General features: G+C 50.2%; 1 protein-coding gene across 1 annotated transcript in view; it reads left to right on the top strand.

Moving 5' to 3' along the window:
- The window catches only part of LOC147733879 (uncharacterized), a 331,557-nt gene that overhangs the window by 92,841 nt on the left and 210,745 nt on the right, over positions 1–27,971 (top strand). The window contains 1 exon segment of the mRNA XM_086952781.1: positions 669–743. The gene's annotated coding sequence lies outside the window, so the exon portion shown is untranslated.

Genomic DNA, 27,971 nt, shown 5'->3' with positions numbered 1-27,971 from the left:
CCAGGCCTTGGTTGTGCAGTTCCCTGTGTAGTTTCCTGACGTGAGGGGTGATGAGGGTTCTCCTGGGGAGGTCAAGGATGAATCTGACAGCGAAGTTCTTTATAGATTGGAATCTCTGCAGAAGGTGTGCGATGATTCCTGGGTCCAGTGTTTTACCGTAACCCAGTCAGCTGGTGACTAGGGCTTGAGTGACAGTTTGTTTGGTGTTGATGGAGAGCCATTCAAAGATTTTACGTTGCATGCAAAGAGTGAGAAAGCAGGCAGAGGAGACTGCGTTGATCTGGGATTTCATGGATTGTTTGCTGTCCAAGATTATGCTTAGGTTTCCAGCGTAGTCTGTCAATTTGGGTGAGCGTCCAAGTACAGAGGGCCCCGAGGAGTCATGTCAAGGGGTGGTGGTGTTGCCAAAGATCACCCCTTCTGTTTTGTCCATGTAGAGCTTCAGGCAGTTGTACCTCATCCAGTCAGCGATGCTCGTCATGCACCTGTGGAAGTTGGTTCTTGTGGTTGTAGGTTTTGAAAGTTAGAGGATAAGCTGTGTGTCGTCTGCATAGGAGATGTGTAATCCATGAACTCTGATGATGTTGGTCAGTAACAATAAACCGGCTTCATTGGATGAATCGATGCGGTGGTAAGTGCTTACTGTTTGTTTTGTCCTTTTCTTTCAGGGTAAAGGTCACTAGAGAGCGTGCTCAAAGTTATCAGCAGACGGGCGAAGGCGCTGTGCTTTCCGAAATCAGCAGGTAAGTGAGAGGAGAGCCTTCTCTTAACAACCCTTTAAGGCAAAGCACAGGCTTGGACATGGTTTAAATAGTACTGCTCCCAAGATGACAGCCCAAATTTGCGAAAATCTCATAGGAATTCAGCAACTCTAGTGGTAATCACAACATACAAAGATTCAAGTCAAAATAACTTTATTTCAGCAACCAAGGCCATAAAAGTATTAACAAGACAAATTAAAAGTCATTATTAATGACTAAAGCAATACATATTACAAAAAAACATAATTTGTAAATGAAAACAATATTTCATGTAAGTAGCAACTAAGATAAAATCTTGCATAGGGTTGTGGAAGAGCCAATCAATCACTTAAAATAAACAGTGCAACAAAAAGGATATAAAGGAACACATTGTCACAAGTGAAGGGAGAGGGCATATTTTGCAACCGCACAGTTGTGTAGCGGCTGCCAGTCAGTTATAAGTATGCAAAGCGCAATGCTATGCCTTATTGTACCTAGCTGCCTGCAAATAGGTGAAAACCAAAGAGAGAGTACACGTGTATAGCCAGGGCAAGCAGAAAGGGGGCAGGGAACAGTTTCTTTAAGGAAGTTGCACGCTGGGCAAACCGGAGATTCTGGTGCCAGCAATTTAGAGGTAAATGATTTCAGAAGTAACGTTCCCACTCTAAACTGTGAGTACAACTTCCTATTCATCGGCACAGTAATTATGTCCCAAAAAAACTCAAAGACACAAAGAACTTAAAATCCAGCAACTTGCCTGACAAGGTAGCCATGGCAGCTTTACGGGCATCTTTAGACATTGCTTTTGCTCAATAGAGCTTTTCAAAGACTCCTTTCAGGGGATGTGGCCATTCAACGGCTTCTCTCGTAGGTCAACCAGGCAAAAGGAGGTAAGTGTCTTTTTGATGTGTTGGAGCCAGGTGATTTTATTAAAGTGATCTAACTTAATGACATCCTGTAAGGCAGTGGCATAATGAGTAAGCTCAGGGGTAGACCATAATCTCCTCCAATACAGCACTGGGCGCAACCTGGTTTTACCTTCTACCCATTTTAGGTTGAGCCTAGCATGCATGTAGCCTAGAGCCAGCGTGCATGTGCTGCTCTTGGAGACTTGTTGTAGTGGAGTAGGGAATAGAAGCCCCCCACCCACTCTCCACCCATACTTGCCATTGGCTTATGTCATTGTCCGGCCTAAATGCTGGGTCTGATTCATAAATAGGCTTGTTAGTCTCTACTGAGTACCGCCTCCTCTTCATTTGTCACTTGCAATGGCGGCTGGCCCCTTTACGGCGGTTGTTATGTGGGACATGTTATTTAGACCGTGAGCACTATTTTCTTTATTCAGTTTCCCTTACTGCAGGTACGCCTTGCTTTGGTACTTGTTGACCCCTGCCCTCCCCCCCGTTGTCTATCTTTTTACCTCCCCTCCCATTGTCATGCCTTCTTAACCCCCTCCCTCCTGTTGTCCGTGCCTGCTCCCAACTTCAAATGCCCGCCTCCCTCCCTCCTGTTGGATGCCTACCATTTGCAATGCAATATGTCTCGCACTTACGCGAGTTTGAGCTATTTTCATTGTAAATGACAATGCCTTTTATTTATGTTTTGTTTTTTAAAACCTAAATAAAACGCATTGCCATTTACAATGCCAATAGCTTAAACGCGCGCAAATGCGAGACCTATTGAATTGCAAATGCTTGTTATATAACCCATGTCCAATATCTCAGGGTAAGGAGGAGTGCTGGGCGGTAGGATGACAACAGTTCTCAAAAATGTGTTCTCCGATCGAATCAGTCCATCGATGTTAATGAAGCCCCAGAGCTCCGCCTTGTGGAGTGTAGAGCCTAGTGCCTTCGCATCAAAGCTTTGGAAGGCAGGTGCTACAGGTTTGCTGAAGAAAGCTAGATGCTCTTTGGAGTGACCCCAACTATCTGTTTGTGCTGAACAACTACCTTACTAATGTGTGAATTCCATGACCTATTAGCAGAAAGAGCGACACTCAGGTAGGTTAAAGAGTCCCCCTTCCCTAAGGTAATTCCCCCCCCCAAACACTAAGCTCCCTTTGTGCGCTTTGTGCTGGCAAAAAAAAATCATAAGTTTCGCTTTTGCTGTGCTGATTTAGGGTGGGCGGAATTTGCGTAGTCTCAAAGCTCCGCGAGCGCACAGTTCCGCAAACACACAGAATTGCTTGTTCCGCCCGTTTGCAATACTTTTTTTCCTGTTCGTGAACAATGTTTGCGTGCTCAGGGAAAAATATCTTGCGAACACGCATTTTGCAAGCGCGAACAAGCAAGGAACTCCAAGCAACCGCAAAATTTTGGGCAATTACGCGTTCTCCGTGGAACACAAAATTACCGAAATTCCGCGAGCGGAACGGAATTTACCGCATGGGCCTAATTTGCAGCCCTCGAATATAGCAAAACTTGTCAAAGCAACCAGAGGTTTTTGGAGCCTACTCAGGATCTTGGAGATCAACAAAGTATCGCCAGCAAAGAGGAGAAAAAGGATATTCACATTAGCTAGTGAGGGGGCGTCTGTGTGGGATTGAGATAGAAAGTATACAGTATCATTTAAGTACAGCGAGAACAAAGTTTGGGATAATAAGCAACTCTGAGAGACGCCTTAGGAGACCAGAATCTTTTCAGACCGCTGGTCCTGTCTGCCCCAGCGTATTCTGGCATGGGTGTTTTCATGAAGGCGTATTACTATTGACAGAATATCAGGGGCAAGCCCATTTCATGGAGAACTTTACATAATTTTGCGCAAGAGACCAAGCCTAACGCATATTCTAGATAGATAAAGGCAACTTAGAGGTTGCCTTTGCTGATTTACTACTGTCTTCCAATGGATTAACAGAAAGCAGAAAACTTGGAAGATGGTAGATACTCTTCCCTGGAACACAGATTGAAAGGGGCTCAGGGCAACATTTGTATCTACACAATCCTAACTTCTGAATAGTATACAGTGGCTAAAAACCTTTTTGTATGTGATCTATTTTAGGCTTATGGGCCTACTATTTGCTGATTGGGTCCTGTCGCCCTTTTTAGGTCTCGTAGGCATTAGCCGCGCAAAGCGAGTCTTCTTTCCAGGAAAGGGGACAGGAGCTGGCCGCGCGCTGGGGAATGGAGCGGGCCACGCGCACGTGAACGCGCGCTCTATTGAGCAGGCTCACGTCGTCTCGCTCTCAAAGCGCTTTCAGTTTTGGGCGCTGAGCAAGAGGTCCCGCTCATGACGTGTCCGGTGGACGTTTGTGCCTGGTTGCTCTTCACTATTTGGGGCGGGTATGTGTTTTTCCTCTTAATGAATTTCTCCTGCTTGTTTCCCCGAGCGGCCCCAGTTAATCACTGAATGCCCGCAGGTGTCCGGCGCATCCAGGCCAGGCCCGGCAACATGCAGCACCAAAGCGAGGCCAGGCGGGGTGCCGAGGGAGGGTGGGCTTAAGTGCAGGGAGCCGGGCTCGGGGGAGGTCTTTCTAGGGTTCAGGACAGGCCACCTGCGAGGAGTCGGCCTAGACGCTTCCAGTCCCATCCATCCGGTGCACCCTGTGAGGAGGGGGCACGAGGCGCCGCGATGTCCGCCTCTTAGCTCTACAGCAAGGTAAGGCCGCACCGTTAACATGCACAGGGGGCCCGGCTTGGGGTGAGTCTGGGGGAGATGGAGTGTTGTTGAAAGTGGTTAACTGTCTCGAAAGAGCACGTAGACCTTCATAGCTGCCAAGATTTCAGATTGCTATGTGTGATGTTTTCATAATTTTTGTGTAATTATTAACAGTGGGCGGCCAGCTACGCTCCGTCTGCGGAGTGTGCGTAGTGCCGCCTACTCCGCATTTTGCGGAGCTGGCGGAGCCAGGCGGCACTACGCACGCTCCGCAGACGGAGCGTAGCTGGCCGCCACCCGCCTCCCTCCCGCCCTCCCTAAATACTTTAAAATAAAGAAATGCAATAATTTTAAAAGCACTTACCTTGCCGCCGCTGGCCGCCGCGTTCCCCGGGGCTCGTTATCTTCCGTCTTCGGTCTTTTTCAGTAATGCGCATGCGCGGGCGGCCGAGCATGCGCATTTTCACGAGAAAATGCGCATGCGCGGCCGCCCGCGCATGCGCATTATTGAAGAAGACGGAAGATAGCGAGCCCCGGGGACGCGGCGGGCAGCGGCGGCAAGGTAAGTGCTTTTAAAATTATTGCATTCCTTTATTTTAAAGTATTTAGGGAGGGCGGGAGGGAGGCGGGTGGCGGGGCTGGCGGCCAGTGGTTTTGCGGAGTGGGGCTACGCGGAGTGCGGAGGTGGGCGTAGTTTCTCGCCCACTTCGCGTAGCTCCGCGAAGCCCCACTCCGCGAACTCCGCCCAGGGTTAGTAATTATGAGTGACATTTCAGCGGCTATGAGTGATACTTTTTCGGAAGCAAAATCAAGCAATAAAGTCTGGGAAGTCATACATATCTGCAACCTGAAGCCCTACTGCCCTCCTAAACTGATCTTACTGTTAATAAGAAACGAGGACTCCGATGTGCACCCCTCTCATTGAAAGTCCATGCTGCACCACTGCAAACAAAAGAACGTTTCTGCAAATGTCAGCAAAGTCAGTTATTGTAGTAGGGTCAGTTAGAAACCCTGCGCAGTGTGCCTGCCACTTGCTCACCTCGAGTAGAGAAAATATCATAATGATTGCAATACTAAGGGGTACTGAATGTAGCCGAGGTTCAGACTCCATTTGCCATATTTTTGTGTACCGCTTTATTTTCTTCTGCTGTGACAACAAACTGAAACAAAAGCTTTACCTGATGTCTTTCTTGACTGCTCGGCCGCTTCCCGGGTGACCTCTGAGAGGACGAGGCAGGCCGCGGTGGTGCAAGAGTCGGCATGCTCGTCACCTCAGCTACCAAGACCTCATGTAATAACCATCTGCTCCTGCAGTGCCTCTGACATGACTGTAGGGCCCGCATCACCGTCCAGTGACCGCTGGATCCAGGAGGCGCCAACGTTACCCCTTAAAGCACAACTCCTGGAAGCCTACTGTACACCTACCTGTTCACGAGCCACCATATTGCAGTGCTGATGTGTTTTAAAATGAAGTTAAATTGCAATCTGGATTTGTAATGAAAGCATCTGATAACTCGCTGTGGGGGAATTACTATGGTCAATGTTTCTGATTTTACTGCATAGGCTGCATACAGTACATGTATTTTCCCCCTTCATTTTGCATGCAGTAACATTTAAATTGCTGTGAGAATAAGCCATCATTTTCCCTTCGAATATTAAGCAAACTGGATATTGTTGGATGTTTGTGTCCCTGGTGCCGTTTTAAGAAGTGTAAATGTGTCAGATGCCAGGATCTTACCAACTCTGTTTTGAATCCAATGAGTGCACTTTAGCTGTGGCCCTTCGTTTAAGCCTTTCCCCCATATGTTGCTAGCACATAGTGGAAAAATCAGGCGGGCGTCTTCATGGGTCTTTTTAAAATAGTTTGCTTGGCAAAGTTCAAGGAAGAGGTTGTGAAAATGAATTTCGCCTTTTTTTCCTTAAAAATTCCCTACTCATGTCATGCCAATCAGGACAGTTTGCCCATTACCAGACTTCCTCATGTCATGCCAACCAAGACAGTTTGCCCATTACCAGACTTATTGTGATATGCAGAGACAGTAGCGTAGGAAGGTGCAGGCTGCCCCCAGGGTCATCACGGTGTGTGAATAATAACCGCTGTGAGGCCGTGCAGGAGGTGAATCATCAGAGCTGTGTGAATAATAACAGCTGTGAGCCCCGTGCTGAGGTGCATCATCAGAGCTGTGTGAATAATAGCTGTAAGCCCGTGCTAGAGGTGCATCATCAGAGCTGTGTGAATACCAGCTGTGAGCCCGTGCCTAAGGTGCATCATCAGAGCTGTGTGAATAATAACTGCGTCAGCCCCGTGCGTGAGGTGCATCATCAGATCTGTGTGAATAATAACATCTGTGAGCCCGTGCGTGAGTGCATCATCAGAGCTGTGTGAATAATAACAGCTGTAAGCCTGTGCCAGAGGTGCATCATCAGAGCTGTGTGAATAATAACAGCTGTGAGCCTGTGCCTGAGGTGCATCATCAGAGCTGTGTGAATAATAACTGTCAGCCCCGTGCGTGAGGTACATCATCAGAGCTGTGTGAATAATAACAGCTGTGAGCCCGTGCCTAAGGTGCATCATCAGAGCTGTGTGAATAAAAACTGCGTCAGCCCCGTGCGTGAGGTGCATCATCGGAGCTGTGTGAATAATAACCGCTGTGAGCCCGTGCGTGAGGTGCATCATCAGAGCTGTGTGAATAATAACAGCTGTAAGCCCCGTGCCTAATATGCATCATCAGAGCTGTGTGAATAATAACAGCTGTGAGCCTGTGCATGAGGTGCATCACTTATTTGCCTCTTTCGAGTTTCAAGGGAGGCTCAGAGATACAGGCACTTTCAGGAGGCGTCAGCCCTGTGCGTGAGGTGCATCATCAAAGTTGTGTGAATAATAACAGCTGTGAGCCCGTACCTGAGGTGCATCAGAGCTGTGTGAATGATAACTGTCAGCCCCGTGCGTGAGGTGCATAATCCACATTGCTCAGGTCACCCAAATTCCTGCACTCTCTACCACACTGCTTTCAAGAACAGCATACTCTTGCACACACTCACACTGCTCATCAATTCAAAGTTTGCTAAAAATTTGATGCAACGCATTGTCATACACAATGCCAATAACTCAAACTTTAATGCTGCGAGACCTATTGCATTGTAAATGCTTGTTATAGATTGGGAGCAAGGAAGCAACCTTCCAGGAATCGATGCTCCCTTTGCTATGGCATTAGCGAGGACAAGTAAACATTTTGACCATGCTTAAATATCATGGAGGAATTTGCCGACTGGTATGGCATCTGGGCCAGCAGCCCTACCTCCCTTGATAGCATTAAAAGATTCTAGAAAATCAGATAAATCAAACATTGGCGTGCTGCTGCTCTGAGAAATAATAGACAGAGAAGTAACCTCAGTTGGAATCCTAGGTCCATCATGGAATAATTTCTTAAAAGTGATCAGACCACTTAGACGGATATATAGTTATTAGGTCTCGCTGAGTCAGCCGGCATGCGCTGCTCGGAGGGACTTCAGTAGGTGAGTTTTCAAAGTGCTGCTGGCTGGCGACAAGCTTGCGTTCACGCGAGCGTGCACATGCAAACCGCCAGCCTTCAGCGCCATCTGTCTTTCCTCTTACTTGCTCCCTACCTCCGCGCCCCCACCCGCCTTTGCGCTTACAAGCGTTCAAGATTCTCCCAGTGGGTGCATCTCCGTCAGTCAATATCACACCCACCTTACATTTCTCTTCCATTGCTGCCTCAACGTGCTTTCTCTTTCCACAAACTTGATGCAACCACACATCCACACACAAAACCACAAACACAACAACACACACACAACCATGCGCGCGCAAACACACAATTACAACCACACACACACCCACAACCACCCACCCAACCTCCCAAAACCACACACACCCACACACACACACACACCCAACCACACCCACACAACCACAACCACAATCACACACACACGCACACCCCCCCACACACACACACACACGCACACGCACACACACACACACACAACCACACACACACAACCACACCCCCAACCAACCCTCCAACCACACCCCCAACCACACAACCACAGACACACACACCACACATAAAAAACAACCACAGACATACACAAACACAACCCCACAACCACACACACACAAAACCACACACACAAAACCACACACACAAAACCACACACACAAACCCACACAAACACAAAACCACACAAACACAAAACCACACAAACACAAAACCAGACACAAAACCACACACACAACCACACGCACACAACCACACACACACAACCACACACACACAACCACACACCCCCAACCACACCCCCAACCACATCCCCAACCACACCCCCAACCGCACCCCAACCATACCCCGCCCACACACACACCCAACCACACATAAAAAACAACCAGACATACACACACACACAACCACACACACACAACCACACACACAACCACACACACAAACAACCACACACACAAAACCACACACACACACAAAACCACACACACACAAAACCACACACACACAAAACCACACACACACACAAAACCACACACACACAAAACCACACACACACAACCACACACACACAAAGCCACAAACACACAAAGCCACACACACACAAAGCCACACACACACAAAGTCACACACACACAAAGTCACACACACACAAGGCCACACACACACAAGGCCACACACACAAGGCCACACACACAAGGCCACACACACACAAGGCCACACACACACAAGGCCACACACACACAAGGCCACACACACACAAGGCCACACACACACAAGGCCACACACACACAAGGCCACACACACACAAGGCCACACACACACAAGGCCACACACACACAAAGCCACACACACACAAAGCCACACACACACAAAGCCACACACACATATTCACACACACATATTCACACGCACATAACCACACACTCAACCACAATAACAAAACCACAACCACACATGCACAAAATTACACACGCACAAAACCACACACGCACAAAACCACACACACACAAAACCACATCCCCAACCACACCCCCAACCACACCCCCAACCACACCCCCAACCACACCCCCAACCACACCCCCAACCACACCCCCAACCACACCCCCAACCACACCCCCAACCACACCCCCAACCACACCCCCAACCACACACACACAACCACACACACACACACAACCACACACAACCACACACACACAACCACACACACACAACCACACACACACAACCACACATACACAACCACACAACCACAACCACACATACACAAAACCACACATGCACAAAACCACACACGCACAAAACCACGCACGCACAAAACCACACCCCCAACCACACCCCAACCACAGACACACACACAAAACCACACACACACAAAACCACACACACACACAAAACCACACACACACCCAAAACCACACACACACAAAACCACACACAAAGCCACACACAAAATGACACACACAAAACCACACACACAAAACCACGCACAAAGCCACACACACACAAAGCCACACACACACAAAACCACACACACACAAAACCACACACACACAAAACCACACACACACAAAACCACACACAAAACTACACACACCACACCCACATAACCACACACCCACATAACCACACACAACCACACACATACCCACACACACTCACACAAGCACACAGACACACTCACACAAGCACAGACACACACACGCACAACCACACACGCACAACCACACACGCACAACCACACACGCACAACCACACACGCACAACCAGACACGCACAACCAGACACGCACAACCAGACACGCACAACCAGACACGCACAACCAGACACGCACAAAACTAGACACGCACAAAACCAGACACGCACAAAACTAGACACGCACAAAACCAGACACGCACAAAACCAGACACGCACAAGACGCACACAAAACCAGACGCACACAAAACCAGACGCACACAAAACCAGACGCACACAAAACCAGACGCACACAAAACCAGACGCACACAAAACCAGACGCACACAAAACCAGACGCACACAAAACCAGACGCACACAAAACCAGACGCACACAAAGCCACACACACACAAAGCCGTACCGGAGGGCTGTCCCCGGTGTCCACATCATGGACGCACCAACTGGTGACTCCGGGGACGAGGGAGAAAAGGTCACAGAACTGTCCCAATAACTGGCGACAGTCCTCGCGCTGCTCGGGGGTAAGGGAGGGGGCGAGACTCACTCCCTCTACGGAGCCATCTTTTTCCTTCGTACACAAGAGATCGGGGAGAGGATCCGTCTCTTCTTCTGCTCCGTCGTCGGTGGCGAGGAGTAAACTCAACTCGGACCGCACGAAGTGGGGTTTGAGGCGGTTCACATGGAGAACCCGCAAGGGGTTCCTGGGGGATTGCACATCGATGAGGTAGGTAACCTGGCTCTTTCGTTCCACCACTTTGAAGGGACCTGTCCACTTGTCCTGCAGGGCCCAGGGTTCCACAGGGGCCATCACCCAGACCTGTTGTCCGGGCTGAAACTCGACCAGAGTGGCATTCTGGTCATACCACCTCTGCATTTCTTCTTGACTGGCCTCGAGGTTTGCCTCGGCCAGCTCTCGTAACTTCCGAGTCTCTTTTTAAAGAGCCAGAATGTATCGAAACACCTCTGGTGGGGGCTCCAAGGACGTCGTCTCCCACCCTTCCTTGACCAGGCTGAGAGGTCCTCGGACGGGGTGCCCGTAGAGCAGCTCGAAGGGGCTAAACCCCAGGGACTTCTGGTGGACTTCGCGGTACGCGAACAGGAGGCAGGGGAGGAGGACGTCCCACTTGCGCCTCAGGGATTCCTCGAGAGCCATGATCATCCCCTTGAGGGTGCGGTTGAACCGCTCGACCAGGCCGTTACCTTGGGGGTGGTATGGGGTGGTGAACTTGTACGTCACCCCGCACTGTTGCCAGAGAGACTTCATATACTTCGAGATGTAGTTCGTTCCTCTGTCGCTCACTACTTCTTGCTAGAATCCCACCCGGGAGTAGATCCCCATGAGGGCCCGCCCCACTACGGGGGCCGTCGCCGTTCGGAGGGGGATGGCCTCGGGATATCGGGTGGCGAGGTCCACCAGGACCAGAATGAACCGGTGTCCTAAGGACGTTCGGGAGTTAAGTGGCCCCACGATATCGATTCCCACCCGCTCAAAGGGGGTACTGACCACGGGGAAGGGATGGAGGGGGGCCTTGCGCCTTCCTCCGCTCTTTCCGCTGGCCTGACACGTGGGGCAGGATCTGCAGTGGGCCTCCACATCAGCGCGCATGTGAGGCCAGTAGGAATGGGTGACCAAACGGTGGTACGTTTTGTCTCGACCCAAGTGTCCCGCCAAGGGCAAACCGTGGGCCAGGTTCAGTAGAAAGCCGCGGAAACGTAGGGGTACCGCCAGCACGCGGGCTGACCCTAGTTCGGCGGACTTTTGCTCACTATATAACAGGCCATTTTCCCAATAGACGTGGTGGGAGCCGGACTGGTCACCAGCGGCCTGGGTGGCGGCCTGCTGCCGCGGCCCCACTTGAGAGGGACAGGAAGTCTGATCCAGGCAGAACTCTCGGAGGGCCCCCCTCCTGGCGCCACTGGGCCAACTCGGGGAGATCTTCCGTGCTCGGGGCTGGCTCACCAGCTTGGTCCAGGGGACCTGGGTCGGGGTCGCTGCTTTCGCCGGGAAAGAGGTCAAGGCCTTCTGCCGGCCCGCTGCCCTCTGGCTCGGCGGAGACGGGGCAAGGGTTTTCGGGTACCACCTCCTCGGGGGCGGACACCCAGGCCGTCATGGATCGGGTGGTCTCGCAGGCCCACTCGGGTAGGCCCACCATCTCGAGGTGAGTCTTTCGCTCTACTTGCTTCCAGGGAGAGCTTTCTAGATCGTTACCGAGGAGACAGTCCACGGGCATGTTGGTGTGGACTGCTACTCGTAACTCTCCGGAGACACCCTCCCACTCGAATGGGACCTGAGCTATTCTACAGGTGCGGATGGAGTTGTCAGCGGAGATCACCCTGCAGGAGGCATGGGGTACTATCTGGTCCGGGGTGACTAGGTGCTCCTTCACAGCAGTGATACTGGCCCCGGTATCTTGGAGGGCTCCAATGTGGTGCCCGTTGACAGTCACCTGCTGTCGGTATTTCTCTGTGTTGTCTGGCAGGAAGGTTCCGGGGACCATCTCTCTATCCCCCAGGGAGACTAAGGTCATGGCTTCTGGGTCCCACCCCTCGGGGTCCTCTATCTTTTCTTCTTCTAGGGCTACGTTGGCGAGGTGGCACGCAGGGGGATTCGCAGCAGGGGTTTTCTTGAGCAGGGGGCAGTTGGGGTAATTGCCATAGTGCCCTATTTTACATCGGTAGCAGGCTGTGCTTATTCTGGGTCCTAGTCTAATTGGGGGAATCCGGCCCTTGCGTCTGGCGGGGGGTCCCTGGGGGGGCTGCAGGGAGGCCCTGCCTGGGAACCCCTCTGTCTATTCTGATTCCCTGCGCCCCTCTGACGTGAAGATCCTTGTTCGTTTCTGCCATAGTCTCCCACGGGACCTTGTGGGACTCGTGTGTTTACCCATCGATCAGCCTCGACAGCCAACTTCCGGGGGTCGGCCAACTTGCTATCCAGAAGGTGCTGCCTCAGTTCCACAAACGATTCAGAAAAGGGGGTGGTGATGAACAGAGTGTCTGAATTAAGCAGACCACTCTTACCCAGTCCAAAGATCAGGGCTTGATCCATCACCGTTATTTATCTCACTGCACCATCCCAGCTCAGAACCTGGCTATATGATAATCAGTCTGTCCCTGGCCCAGTGCATCATGGGAACAGGGCAGACTAAACTACCAAGCCAATTCTTCACCAGAAAGGAGACAAGCTACCGGGGACCGGTTTCTGGCATTTCAGCCGTCTTCGGCCCGGCTTGCTTGAATCCTGATGGTGCAGTGAGAAAGGGACTCATGTCTGAGTATACCCTGCCACACCTATAGTGGCCAAAAACGATTCAGAAAAGGGGGTTGTGATGAACACAAAGTAATTGTCGGATAGGTGCTCATAGGCGATGAGGTCTACAAGCCCTTCGAAGGTGGTCACCTTGCTGCCCTTGATCCACCCTTCCAAGGCCCAGCTGTAGAAATTCACATATTCTACCCATGTGGTGCCGGGGATCTTTTTGCAGTCTCTAAATCTCTGCCGGTACATCTCCGGGGTGAGCCCATATTGAGCCATGAGGGCGTCCTTCATATGGGTGTAGGGCAGATCCAGCAGGGTGTCTCTTCCCTCGCTGAGGAAGCGGCCCCATAATCCGGCCCCCCCAATCCTCCTCAGGTACTCGGTGGGCGGTCATGGCGACCTCGTACGCTTTGAACCACTGCTGGATGTCGTCATTTTTATAATATTCTTTCACTACATCCTTGGGGATGTGTACTTTTGGTTCGACCGGGGGAGCAGGGTCTCTGTTCCCCAGGGGTCGGGTTTCTTCGTTCCGGGCTTTAATTTTGAGCTCTTTCAAGCTGCGCTCGTGTTCGAGTTGGAGTTTCTTCCCTTCGTGCTCCCGCTGGAGCTTCTTTTCTTCCAGCTCCCGCTGGAGCTTCTTTTCTTCCAGCTCCCGCTGGAGCTTCTTTTCTTCCAGCTCCCGCTAGAGCTTCTTTTCTTCCAGCTCCCGCTGGAGCTTCTTTTCTTCCAGCTCCCGCTAGAGCTTCTTCTCCTCCAATTCTCCTTGCAGCCGTAATTGCTCTAGGGCTAGTTTCTTTTCCGCCAGCTTTATTTCTCATTCGATTTTCAGTCGGGCCAGTTCTAGCTCGTGGTTTCGGTTGCGCTCTCGGTCTGCCATTTCTTCTATCGACAGACCTCTTTCCGTGCTGGCACTCCGTGGTAGGGAGTCTGCTCCCTCTTCCCTCAGGCCGTCATTTTCGGTCGGCGGCTCCTCTTCTCCACCATTTCTTTCTGTCGTGGGGAGGGGGGCCCCAGTTTCTACCCAGGCTGTCAGGGCTTTCTGGAAGTCGTCTTTGGTGCTCAACCCAGTGGTAGCGATGTGGAAATCTTTAAAGAATTGTTTTAATTCTTTGTGGGTATAATCTTCCAGGTTTTCTTTCTGAAATGCGGTCTTTTCGCTGGTTCCGGTGATACTCATGGTTGCCCTTGTTCGGGTGGTGTCAGTCGCTTTACTGTACGATTCTTAGACGTAGGCTCTGATCCCGTCGCTGCCACCAATGTTAGAAGGGCGGTCCCAGAGGCCAGGTTATGTCTACCCGACTCTTCCGTGACCCGCCTCTCCCACCAATAATGCCGAGCCTTAACGCGAGATCTCCGCTGGGGAAGACCTCAAGTAGTGAATTGTACACACGAGGACCACACCATACTTATGAACAGACACCACACCGTGGGTTTTCGATATCAACTTCTTTATAATTACGTAAAAGAATTAGCCCGCTTATATACAACGATCGAGGGAACGCAAAAGTCTCAAGGCTTCAGGGAGGGGGTAGCGGGACAGTCTCAGTCTCATAGGCCAGTACGTAGCGTACCCTGCGCACAGCTCTCAATCCTCCAGCCGGGGGGTTACGGAAGATGGTAGCCACTTCCACCTTTGTTCATCCGGGTCTCTTTTTGCTTTTTCCAAAGACTTTTTTTATACCGTTTCCTAATAACAGGAATTCAGACAGGATCTTGACTTCTTGGAGTCCGATTGCAGAGTCTAGTATGGCTAGATACCTGGATGGTGGGGCTTTCTCAGACAATCGATAAAGGTAGAAAGGTGTATAGTAATTCCACGATGCGAGAGCTAAAGGCGCAAAACAATGGTGCCAGGTGGAACCGGAGCACCTCCTGGGGGGGCATAGGGGTCCGCCCACTGAATGCGGTAGAGCCTGGGGGCACACAAAGCGGCTATTCTGGAAGCTATTAGTGTCACCAAGTCATTGATACAGTGGCCCGGGACCTGGGGTTGCTACGGGCTGACCACAGAAAGATGGCAGCGAGACCAAGTACTACTGAAAATACCCTCACCCTGCTTTGGGGACGCACATGACCGACTAGACAAGTTGGAGTTGGAAAATCCTACAATTGTCAAGAAACTGCATGACTTGGAGGGCTGCTACCACTGCAATAATATTCGCCTGATGGGGTTCCCGACCGGACAGAAGGCCCGTCGACTGAGTTATACATTGAGGACTGGCTGGGCAAGGTGGTGTTGGAAGGGAAACTCTCATGGTTATTTACTGTCAAGAGTGCACAGGGTGCCCTGAAGCCCCCGCCCCCCGGCCTCGGATGCCCCCAAAGGCCATAATGGTGCGGCTCTTGAATTTTCGAGACTGGGACCGCATCCTGCAGGTGACCGAGGTCGGGGGCGTTGACAGCTGGAGGGCGGATCGTTTAATATCTGTCTGAATTTTACATCCAAGGTCCAGTGACAGAGTCTTATTTTGAGGTCAAGGAACCGCTATGGTCTCTGGACCTTAAATATGCACTGATGTTTCCTGCTAAGCTCCGTATCACGGACTCAGAGGGCTCCCATTTCTTTGGGACTGAGGTGGATGTCTGGGCTTGGCTAGAGGCAAAAGAACACCTGGTGCTGAAATGACCAGAGTCAGATGATAAGAGGAACTAGACAATGCAGAGGTGAAAAATAGGAAAGCAGCGGGGACCGAGGGCTGCCCCCACCAAGTCCAAGGCTGAAATAGACCGGGCAAGAGTGGTGGCTGAAATCCAGGGTTGCTGTACCTGGGCATCAGGAAACCGACGTTGAATTTGGAGGCAGACAAAGATGCTGACAAAGACACGTCCAATGGAGAGTCCTCTGCCACTGCAGGGGAACTGGAGGAGGTGGTCGTTTCTGTGGTGACCCGGTTGATGTGATTGTGTGAATGGCTTTGTGGTGGGCCATGGCTCTCCCCAAACCCTTTTTTCAGTTCTGTAACCTTTAGGGTGGTTCAGCGACTAGATGTGCGAGGGTGACAGGCACCTCGAGCATTGGGCTGGGTAGTTTTGAGCTCACCACAATAAGATGTGGGAAGGGGTTTGGACTTCAATGGGGAGGGGATTGTTCTACTGTTAAACAGCAGCAAAATTTACACAATTTCATTAACACAAGTTACGTATGTGTTAGAAGGCGACCCCAAGGGAGGCAGGAAGTGTGCCTGACCACCCTGGGACCCACCTCCTTAGTAATGTAGCTGAACACTGGCGGGAGACTCCTCAGGGGAAGAGTTTTGTATCTAGAATCGCACGCGCTGCACAAGCACCACTGGACAAAGACACCACACGGTAGGCCCATAAGAACGGATCATTATCTAGCAATTTCGGGAGATCTTTATGATCAGCAGGATTGGTATATACAAGTAGACCAAGGGCTCAAAGGGTCTTGATAGGGGTAGGGGGACAGTCTTTGCGGATCAGAGTCAATACAGATGCGTATCCGGCGCACAACTCTCAATCCTCGAGCCGGGGGATACGATGCGGTCTTTGGGGTCCAGCCAGACCGAGAGAGTCTTAGGAGCCGCGAGTCACTCAGCAGGGCTCAAGCAAGTGTTCGGAGGTCTTACGATCTTCAGGAGAGCTGCGAGTCACTCAGCAGGGCTCAAGCAAGATGTCGGAGGTCTTACGATCTTCAGGGGAGCCGCGAGTCACTCAGCAGGGCTCAAGCAAGATGTCGGAGGTCTTACGATCTTCAGGGGAGCCGCGAGTCACTCAGCAGGGCTCAAGCAAGATGTCGGAGGTCTTACGATCTTCAGGGGAGCCGCGAGTCACTCAGCAGGGCTCAAGTGCTCCAAGGTTGCAAGGGAGCCGCGAGTCACTCAGCAAGGCTCAGATGGTTCGAGCAGAAGTCCTTCTATGCCAGGGGAGCCGCGACCACATCAGCAGGGCTCTTGTCGTTCCGGAATCGAATCTACCCGATGGTCCCCGAGCACCCCTTGTTATAGGTAGACTCCTCTTTGATGTCCGGAGTCCTCGCAGGCAGGGGTCTTAGCACCTGGGGGTCGCTTGTTGGGGCTTCGTGCCACGCGGCCCTTTGATCCTTTAAAGTCAGGTTCGGGAGGAGTCCCAGACGTGGAGCCAGCCCTCAGGGAGGCCGGAGGAGCGATCGAAACCCATCTCTCACGAGGAGGTCGAAGGAGCGATAGAAACTGCTCCTCCTTCTCTCACTCACTGGGAGCGCACTGTCCTCCAGCCAGGGTGGCGCCTCTGGGCCTAGGTCGCGCTGGGGCTGGGTGGCCATCTTAGGTGCAGGGAAGTGGGCACCCAGGCCTTATGGGGCCGGGAAGATGGAGGGTACGGGGAAGTCCGGGGTCGGGTGTGTGTGTGTGTCATGGAGGGAAGGGTTGGCTAGTCCGGGGTACCCCTGGGTCGGGTGGGGTGCAAGGGTCAGGGTGTGTTGCTACGGGTCAGGGAGGACCACGCCACGAGGCTGGGTCTAACACGCGCCCCCCCAGCTGAAGGCCGGAGAGAACTATCCATCCTCTTGGGGGTTCTCTTCGCTGAGGCGGAAAAATCTGGAGAGGCCGTCAGTATTGGCGTGGTCAGTACCAGGGCGATGCTCTACTGTGAAATCCATCCCCTGGAGGGAGATTGACCATCGTAGCAGTTTGGGTTTTTCTCCTCGCATCTGCATGAGCCATTGTAAGGGGCGATGGTCGGTTTGGACTCTGAATGGGTTCCAAACAGGTAGGGTCGTAGTTTCTTTAGGGCCCAGACTACAGCGGACGCCTCGTGTTCAATGGTGCTCCATCTTTGCTCTTGGGGTAGTAACCTTCGGCTGATGAAGGCTACGGGCTGGTCTAGGCCTTTGTTGTTAATCTGTGAGAGGACTGCTCCAATGCCATGCTTGGAAGCATCGGTTTGCACCACAAACTCTTTGGAGTAGTCGGGGGCATGGAGCACATGGGCGGTACACATGGCCGTTTTCAGGGCGTCGAACACCTCTTGGCAGGCAGGGGTCCACTGCACCTTCTTGGGCTGCTTTTTGGACGTGAATTCTGTGAGGGGACCGACGAGGCTGCCATACCCTCGAATGAACCTCCGGTAGTAACCGGTAAGGCCCAGAAAGGCTTGGACCTCTGTTTGGGTGGTGGGTGGTTCCCAGGCTAATATGGCACATTCTTAGGCTGCAGAGGGGCAACATGCCCGCTTCCTACCTGGTGCCCCAGGTAGACCACTGATTCTTGCCTGATCTGGCTACATGCTGGCTTTTACTGTGAGTCCTGCCTGGCGCAGGGCCATCAACACTCTCCGGAAGTGCCAGAGGTGCTCGCTCCATTCTGAACTGAAAACCGCTATATCGTCCAGATATACGGAGCTGAACTCTTCTACCCCAGCCAGGACTCTATTTACCAGTCGCTGAAAGGTGGCCGGGGCAATTTTCATCCCGAAGGGCATCATGCGAGAGCTATAGTGCCCATCCGGGGTGGAGAAGGCGGACCGCTCCTTGGCTCCCTTTGTGAGCGCTATTTGCCAGTATCCGCAGGGCAAATCGAAGGTACTGAGGAAATGAGCAGACCCGAGACGGTCAATGAGCTCATCTGCGCGGGGAATGGGGTGAGCGTCGGCTCGGGTGACTTCATTGAGCCCCCGGTAGTCCACCTAGAACCTTAGTTCCGGGGCGACGCCAGGGGCAGCTGCTTTTGGGATCAGCACCACTGGGCTGGCCTAGGGGCTGTCTGAGGGTTCGACCACCCCCAATGCTAACATCTTTGAGACCTCGGCCTGGCTGCAGTACCAGACTCGATCGGGGACTCGGTAGGCTCTGTGTCGCACCGGCGCACTGTCTCCGGTGTCCACGTCATGGACACACCAGTCGGTGACCTTGGGAACAAGGGAAAACAGGTCAGAGAACTGCCCCAAGAGCTGGCGGCAGTCCTCGCATTGCTGGAGAGTGAGGGAGGGAGAGAGGTTCACTCCTTCCACGGAGCCATCCTTCTCCTTGTTACACAGGAGGTCAGGGAGAGGCTCCGTCTCCCGTTCTGCCCCCGTCATCTGTGGCCAGCAGTAGATTCAACTCCATCCGCACGAAGTGAGGTTTGAGGCAGTTCACGTGTAGGACCCAAAAGGGGCCCCGAGGGGACTGGACGTCCACCAAGTACGTGACTTGGCTCTTCCGCTCTATGACTTTGAAGGGCCCTGTCCATTTGTCTTGGAGGGCGCAAGGTTTCACTGGGGCCATGACCCATACCAGCTGGCCCGGCTGGAACTCGAGCAGAGTGGCCTTCTGGTCGTACCAGCGCTTCCTTTCTTCCTGGCTCGCCTTGAGGTTGGTCTCGGCCAGCTCTCGGAACTTCCGAGTCTGGTTTCCGAGGGTCAAAATGTACCGAAACACATCTTGCGGGGGATCTCGGGGCGCCGTCTCCCACTCTTCTTTGACCAGGCTGAGGGGCCCCCGGACGGCATGACCGTAGAGTAACTCAAACAGGCTAATCCCCAAGGATTTCTGGGGGTCCTCCCGGTAGAATATTGAGAATATTGAATGGAAGAAAGCAGGAATGACTCCAAATATCTTTTCAAAGGAAGGCGCAAGACCACTGCTAACTATCTTAAAAAAAATGTGCGAGGCCAGAAGTGGAAGATTGAATGAATCAGCTCGCTGAAACGCAATGGCAAGTCAGTATTTAATAGCGCTTGCACTTCTGTGCGGGTGTTGGAGACGTGAAGGACAAATGTTTCACGAGCCGAACTCAGGGCCACTTCGTTTTGAGACAAAAGGGCTCTTATTCTACTCATTCCATTGAACTCTGCCATCAAGGTTGGAATTCGCGGCCAGATGGAAACATCTGAAATCCCATGTGGAGGAGGATACAGAACGTTTTTGCAACACACCACACGTTCAGATACTCACCACATAAGCAATGCCTCGGATTAACCCACAACAATCTTCATTATTTAAAAGTAAATGACTACCGTTTGCCAGTAATGTGAAAGTTGGAACGATTGCGGGAGCCGGTGTACCTTTCAAAACGCAGGCCAAATTAGGACGTTCTTGGTTGCAAGAACCATGTAGTTGGATATGTCTACACATTAATGAGTGATCTGGTATTTCGTTGCACTCCTCACCTTTAAGATAAACCTCCTTCCCATCTTTTAGACATCTGTATGTAAAGGGAAGTGACCAGGCCTCGTGCAGAAATGCACTACCAAGTGGTTCGTATCGGTCTATTGCGATATATCGCATACAATTTGTAAATTTAAATAGAGCAAATGGTGGTGTGGTCAACCCGTGGATAAGCCACGTTGCAGCAGTGGCTTCTGCCACAGAAAACGGTAAGGACTCCAGCCTCTCAATGTGTAACATAGAAAAAGATGATTCCCTCATTGAAATTAAACGTTGCTTTTCAGTCAAATTAAAAGGGGCAAAGAGGGAGGACACGTTCATGTGATTCCAAGGCACTTTTCCAGACTTAAGTGTCTGCAGGGTCCATGCAAATTGCATAATGGAACGCAATTGATTTTGACCATGATACAACACAGATAATTCATCTGGCACAATATCAACAACAGAAGACACAATATTATCTAACGTGTAAATGCGGGAAGAAAGCATGTTAATGCTAATATCTACAACTGCAAGTACTTTTTCCAAATTAGCCTGATCAATTGCCCTAAGGCGTTTTGCCGCCTCAATCTATGAAGTTTTCCAGATTTCAATATAAATCGCATATATCCATCTTTTTGATCTACCACTAGCCGGGCGTTTTATGAAATCATTCAAATCTACATCATCTGTCAATCTGGATAGATGCAGTTTAACCGATGCTAAAGTAGAATATTTGAGCCAAATCTGACATAATTTGCTGACTGAATAAGTGGTGACAGAATGGTCAGTTTCAAAACGAGGATCTGGTCTAACTTGAGTAAAGCCATCAGCTAAACCTAGAAAACGACGTTGGCAGGAATCTGCACTTCTGTTCCACACTAGCCAACCCTTTGGGTTCAAACTGGATATATTAAATGACGAATTTTGATAAAAAGTATGTCATTCTCCAATTGAAAAGTCAGTAGTATAACTCCAACCAGAAAATTCTTCCAAATCAGGTCGGGCAGGAGAATGTAACTTTTTAGAAGTAGCCAGTCCAAAGCATGTGGTTTGAAAAATGGTAGAGTTTAAAAACAACACATGATTTGGGATGAGACATGCACGGTGCAAAGCCTCAGTGCCTTGTACCTGCCAACTTTTAGAACCCCAAACTGATTTAAGGTCAATGGTTTCCTTCCATAACTCGTAGCCTTCTACAGCCAACTTGTCTAGAAAGGACTTTGAATACAACAATTTAGTATTGGTAAGTCTAACCTTGGACATGGCCTTCTGTGTCATTTTAAAATAAAAGGACTCGGGATTGGACTGATTAAAGTCAGTAAAATAAGTGTACTTTTTCAAAAAAGTACCCGAACTGCCTTGTAAAGGAGCCGGGCAATGTTCCCACTGTGTATAATTAACAGAACTTCGTCTGGAACTTGTTTTAGGCAAATAATGATTACCAAAATGTTGGAAGCAAAATAAATCACCATCATTAGCTGATTCTAAGTACAAATCTTCAGCATCAAAAGCAGCATAATATTTCAAATCAGAAAACAACGCTTCTACGGCCTGAATATCCCAATCATCAGAACGTATGTTTTATTTCACCACATCCCCCATGTTCACTCTGAGCACATTAGGGACATTAACAACTTCAGTCGGGCCATGGATTTGAAATTTTTAACCGCATCCCACACAATCCCATCAAGGACAGGCCAAGCAGTAATGTTAGCAAAAGTAAAGTTTCTCTTCAGTCGATGTGCGGAATGCGATGAGGAAAGAGGGGCCAAAGTTCCTATTAGATGCCGAATGCATGTACGCTCCTCGACATAGTGTCCATTGACAATTCGAAATAAATAAATTACAAACCAATTGACATAAAAAGGTAAATCGAAAAAAGCACCAGCCAAATATATGTGTAAGGGGGAATCAAAAAGTGTTTTTTAAATAAACTGGCATAAATTGCAAAACGTGAGGGATTCTTTGAGTTATGCGAAACAGTGTCAAAAGAAAACCTGGATTCTGTAGCCAAAAGTGTTTGCAAATCAGGCATAGATAAGTCAGTTAAGTATGTGTAATCAAGTTCATCAACGTTAGTACCAGGCAAAGTACTTAATAAAGGACTGGAAATTGTAGGCATCTCGATGGCCACCTCTGGCTCAGGATTAGAAGCAGTGGCCAAAGCAGAATTTCTCACAATCGAAGGACAGGAGACCGCCGGTGTTATGCTAAGAAGAATCGGCCACTCTGTGTATCTTGACATTGTTAATTGAGATAAACCTGTTTTCTTTACCACCTGGAGGTGGTGGTAAAATTACTGTTCTTGTGCCCTTCACTCCAAGCACTGGAATCGGAGCCGATATGAAGGACCAAATTCTTTCTTGTTATCGATCTTCTCTCGAACCAGTTCTCCAACTAGGGGTAGCCAGCCAACTACTGGGATCTGCAACGCATCATCCGATGTGGAGGGCAAGTGTTCCTTTGCAAGACTGTCTCTCGTCTTTTGTAGATCCTGTAAAACATTGCAATGTTCATCTACGTCAAAGGCTGTGGCTTGGGCCACGCAGTCTAGACAGTCAAGGTCCGGGACATACATCTTGATACCAAACAGCATCTCATATGGGGTTCACCCACCCAGAGATCTTCTAGGGAGATTATTAAGAGCACGCTGCATGTCATTGAGATGGGCCAGCCAGTTTCTGCCAGTGCCTATAACTCGAGCTGTCAATGATTGCTTTAAGTCACGGTTCATTTGTTCCACTACACTATTACCCTCCGGTCTGTATGGAGACGAAAACTTGACTTGGACTCCCATCGAAATCATGGCATCCTTGTACGCCTTAGAGGCGAAAGCCGGACCCTGATCCGAATGGAAGGTACCACAGGCAAAAATCCCTACAAAGGCATGCAAATCTCTTATGACAGTCCGTGAATCAGCACTGCGATGGGGCCAGACCCACACAAAGCGTGTGCATGAATCAACTGCTACTAAGATGTACTTATACGCAGTATCAGAGGAAAAAGGACCGCAGTGATCTAAATAAATGCAACCTAATGGTTTATTAGATATGTACAACTGTGTCTGTGGCGGACGCGCTGTAGTGGAAGGCTTAATCTGTTGGCAAATGTCACATTGAAGGACATAATCGCGCGTCTATTTGTACAGTCCCCGCCACCAGAAACGTTCTTGTAACTGTGACACAGTGGCAGAGACGCCCGCATGCGCAGACGCCACACCTTCATGTGCCGCTGTAATCCGTGCATTCCTGCTGTCAGATTTGGGAATCAACCGATCCCCGACTCCAGGAAGTTTCACATAAGGAACCTTATAGGGACTTAAGTGGTATGTGTACTTCGAAGGGAAACCCGTAGGACATTTACCTCCCTTCTCAGTGGCAGCCACCGCCGCCAAGATGTCATCATCTATCTTACTTTTGGACCGTGTAACTGCTGCAACTAAATATGTAGATACCGCTGATTTTGCCGCTTCATCAGCAAGCGGGTTACCCACAGCGTGAACTCCAACACGCTGGTGGCCAAGAGTATGAATTACAAACACAAGTGGCATCCGCTCTTTAAGCTCAGCCACTCAGACCCAGATCATTTTATGTTTTATTGTGCTACCCTTGGAATCGCGAAAGTCATTCTAAATCCAAAAGAACAAGTACTCATTGTAAGACTGGACACAGTAATAGGAATCACTCACAATAAGAGTTGTCACACTAGGATCCGCGTACTCTAATGCAAGCAAAAGATCCCGTAGTTCTGCCAATTGTGCAGTGCAGTCCCCTAGAGGCTCTGGACTTGAACTCATCGTTCACCATGGCACCGACCACAATGGCGCATGCGGAAACGTAGGCATGTTTAGAGCCATGCGCAACCTGCGCCGAACCATCAGTGTAAATGATGCAATGGAAATCCTCCAAAGGCCGCATAGTTAAAGGAGCTGGATGAACAAATTCATACTGTAAATACTCCTGCGACCATAACGAGGCGGCAAAAATAAACATGACATCCGAGGACGTCAAGGAAGCAGCCAATTGTATCCACCGAGGGTGCAAAGCTTTCGAATTTGGTACACTGGCTTTCTTAACTGCCTCCAAGGCAGGACACGGGGTAACAACCAACATGCGTTTTCCCTGTGACAGAGCACGTTCCTTAAGAATCTCCATCTGTACAGCTGTCAAAACTTTCGCCACAGTGGAAAATCGCATTTCAGCCGAAGTGTACAAGTGTGACTTATAAGCAATAGGTACTGTGTCTCCTTCATTAAAAGTAAGGTACGTGAAACCCACCGTCTCAGGGATGATTCTTATCACCAGGTTGGTGTGGTTATCACGAGTCAGTAAAAATTTAGAAGCGAGCAGATCAGCCTGCAAAGATTGCAGAATAGCCAGCCTGATTTGGAGAAGTGTGGCTCAGGGGTTAGAGGCGGCAGACCCGGAAGCTGAGATCGGTCCTGGACCAGTGTTCAATTCCCCGCCTAGGCGGGTCTTGGGCTAAAAATTCCACGGACTCGATAATTCTCGCTCCGGTGCCTCCTCGACTCACGGGTTCACACTCTGTGACTCTGGGCAATAGCTTGCTTAATCTCCACAACGGCCCCTCGTGGCGGGATGCCTGACTTTCACCTTGTGGATACCCGCTGGGGCTATCACACAGGGGAATATCAGGACGGGTTCCCTAAGCAAGCGCCGGGACACCCACTGCGGGTAGCTGTGCGCTATATAAGCTCAACTACATTTACATTTACATTTACATTTGGAAAAAGTTGGTTGTATCAAAGCATATAAAAGCTTGATACGCTGGGCATATTCCGGAATGTATGTTCTCCCGAAACTTAGAAAACCCAGTAAAGACTGTAATTTTTACAGAGGTGTCGGAGCGCGCAGTTGTGCGCATTTCTCCAGGAAGTGAGGAGCCAAACCTCTACCTTCGTCATTGAGCTCGTAGCCCAAGAACAACACTGCATATTCTGCAATGTGCGATTTTGCAAAATTGAATTTGTAACCCATGTCTGCAAAGCTACAAATCAAGCGATCAACGCGACACAGATGCTCCCAAAGTTCGTGGTCTGTGAGATAAATGTCATCCACATACGAGCATGCATCCGGGTCTACTCTCTCTAGAAGATAGACAATGCGGGCAGTAAAAATCCCGGGACTATTCTTATAGCCCATAGATAAACGTCGAAACTGTTTTTGCACACCGGCGCAAGTAAAGGAGGTCCATTGGGAACTTAGACTATCCAATCGATGGGCATAAAAACCATTGGAAATGTCAAGCGTGGTCTTAAAACGCTTACGCACAAGACTATCCACCAAAGCAGAGCCGTGAGTATTTTGTACTGCACAGGTATGGTAATGCGAGTTTAAATGCCGGTAATCCAATACCAAACGATATGAACCATCTGGCTTGGTTACAGTAAAAAGAGGGTTATTCATAGGTGACACACATGTTTCAATTACACCTTGATATTCCAATTGTTCAAGGATTGCCGCAACGGAATCTTTTGCTTCACGGCGAATAGGATATTGCCGTTGAGGCTGAGACCATAACGGAATCTCGTGACTCGGTGAACATTTATCCCAACCACAATGTGTACAGTACAGAGCCGGCGCTAGTGCCTTAGCCCACTCTTCTGCAAAATTCAGCGCATGCTCCTTCGAGACTGTGTGCATGAAACTGGGGAGGAACACCTCCTCCCCTCGCTGAGCTGCGAGAACAAAAGGTGGGGGCCAGTCAACCTCCGAAAGCAAAATGTCATATGTAGACGAAAGATTTTCCCAAAATACCCCTTTTATGGTACGTTGTATGTCACCTTCAATAAGCAGGACTATTTCATAAAGTCTGTCGGGGGATCAACTCTAGTATCAGCTGTTTCAATCACAACATAACGATCAGTCGCTGTCACCTTCAGTAGTGGACGCAGGGCCTCCCGCACTATGGTAATCTATGCCGTGCTGTCCAGCAAGGTCAGAGCCCATGTCAGATTCCGAAGCCGCGTTCTCACTATCTGTGGCATATTTCGCTGCCAAGGCGGCGACTCTTTTCTTTTGAAACTGCGGTCTTTTCGGCGTAGAGCCGTCCTGCTTTCCTGCACCTTCTTTTGGGCGGGGCTGATCACGTCCTTGATGGCCACCCCAACCCCTTCCGCCTCCTCCTCCACCGGACGCCGAGGCCAATGAGTCCTGAAAGGAACGAGGAGAGCGTTGATCAGAAACCTGAAATCGATCATGTGATTTAATCGCCGCATGATCGGGCAAGTCATAAACACGTTCTGTAGGCGCAGGCAATGGAGACGCAGGACGAGACTCCTGTTTCTGTTGCTATTGCTTTCCCTGTTTCTGTTTTTTAGGCCTATTTTATTTTTTGGACTTTGGGCTGAACGTCCGTTTCAGACTTCTGCCCTTGGGGTTGCGTTTTTTCTTTAGTCGAAAATGGTTTTAGTCCCCTACTATTGCGACCCACGGTTTTATAAGCCGCCACAATAATCTTTGCTAACTGACGGGGTTTCTCGGCATCGGGAAGCGCCGCCAAAGCATTGGCCACCTGAAAGTTCACTGCATCCCCCTTGACATTAGCAAGAATGAGATCGCAAACCACATCAAAGGTGCCACACAGGAGCATACCCAATTCAACCGCAGTCTCAGGTCCGTGGTCATCTTGAACACGCTTAAGGACCGTAGGCAGGACAGCCATAGACGGAGTGCGGTAACACCTCGCATAGACCGCCGCAAATGTTTTACCCCAGGATTCACAGCCACCGATTTCAGGGGTCATGTCTTTGGGCAAACTAATCGTCATAATCCTGTGTTTTTCACCAGGAGACGTATTAGGAAATACTGCTTCCAGCTGGTTAAACTTCTCGGAAAACCAGAAAGGAAAATCATCCTTATCCTGGGGACACTTGCCCATCACAGTGTTGACCATTACGGGACTGAGCTTCATACCGCTCTGTCCAGCCGGACCCGCGGCACCCCCCGGGGCCCCACCCGGAAGGTTGCGGGTTATGTACTGCACCAAAGCTTGAATAACGCTAATGGGGACTAAATGTAGTCTTCTTAACTCTGCTACGTTACATGCACCGTGCAGAGGATGAGGCTTAAATCCAGCCAAAACAGGCCAATTAGCACCTGGAATGGACAAAGGATCTTACCTCGGAGCAGTCAAAGAATGGGGAAGGGCGCCACCAAACCACACTCTATGCTGCCAAACATCAGCAGGTACTTCCTGTGCCCTGTACGGCGTATATTCATTCGGTACAGGAGAGGGAGTGTAAGTGTGGAACACACCCGAAGTGCCGTCCACAGCCGGACACGTCACCAAATAAAAGATTTCGTAAGGGTAAGCTGTCTCCGCACTCACCACCATTATCACGGCCATGCCATGCCATCTACTGGGACATTGTAATTCAGCAAATGATTGCGCACCGCAATGCAACTATACTGCGGAATGTCCACGGCAGCCATGACGGCACAGAAAGAGAAAGGAACAAAGTAAACTTTGTAGCACAACTGGGTAGTAATTCAAGGAAACAGTTTAGTAAGAATCAAGCTTGAAAAGGACCTATTTCACAAACAGGTAGGTTTTTCCGACACCACCGTTTTCCG

This window comes from Lissotriton vulgaris, chromosome 1_2 (assembly GCF_964263255.1).
Source record: "Lissotriton vulgaris chromosome 1_2, aLisVul1.2, whole genome shotgun sequence".
NCBI lineage: Eukaryota > Metazoa > Chordata > Amphibia > Caudata > Salamandridae > Lissotriton > Lissotriton vulgaris.
Note: the sequence above shows the minus strand (reverse complement) of the source record. Positions and strands in the feature narration are given on the sequence as shown.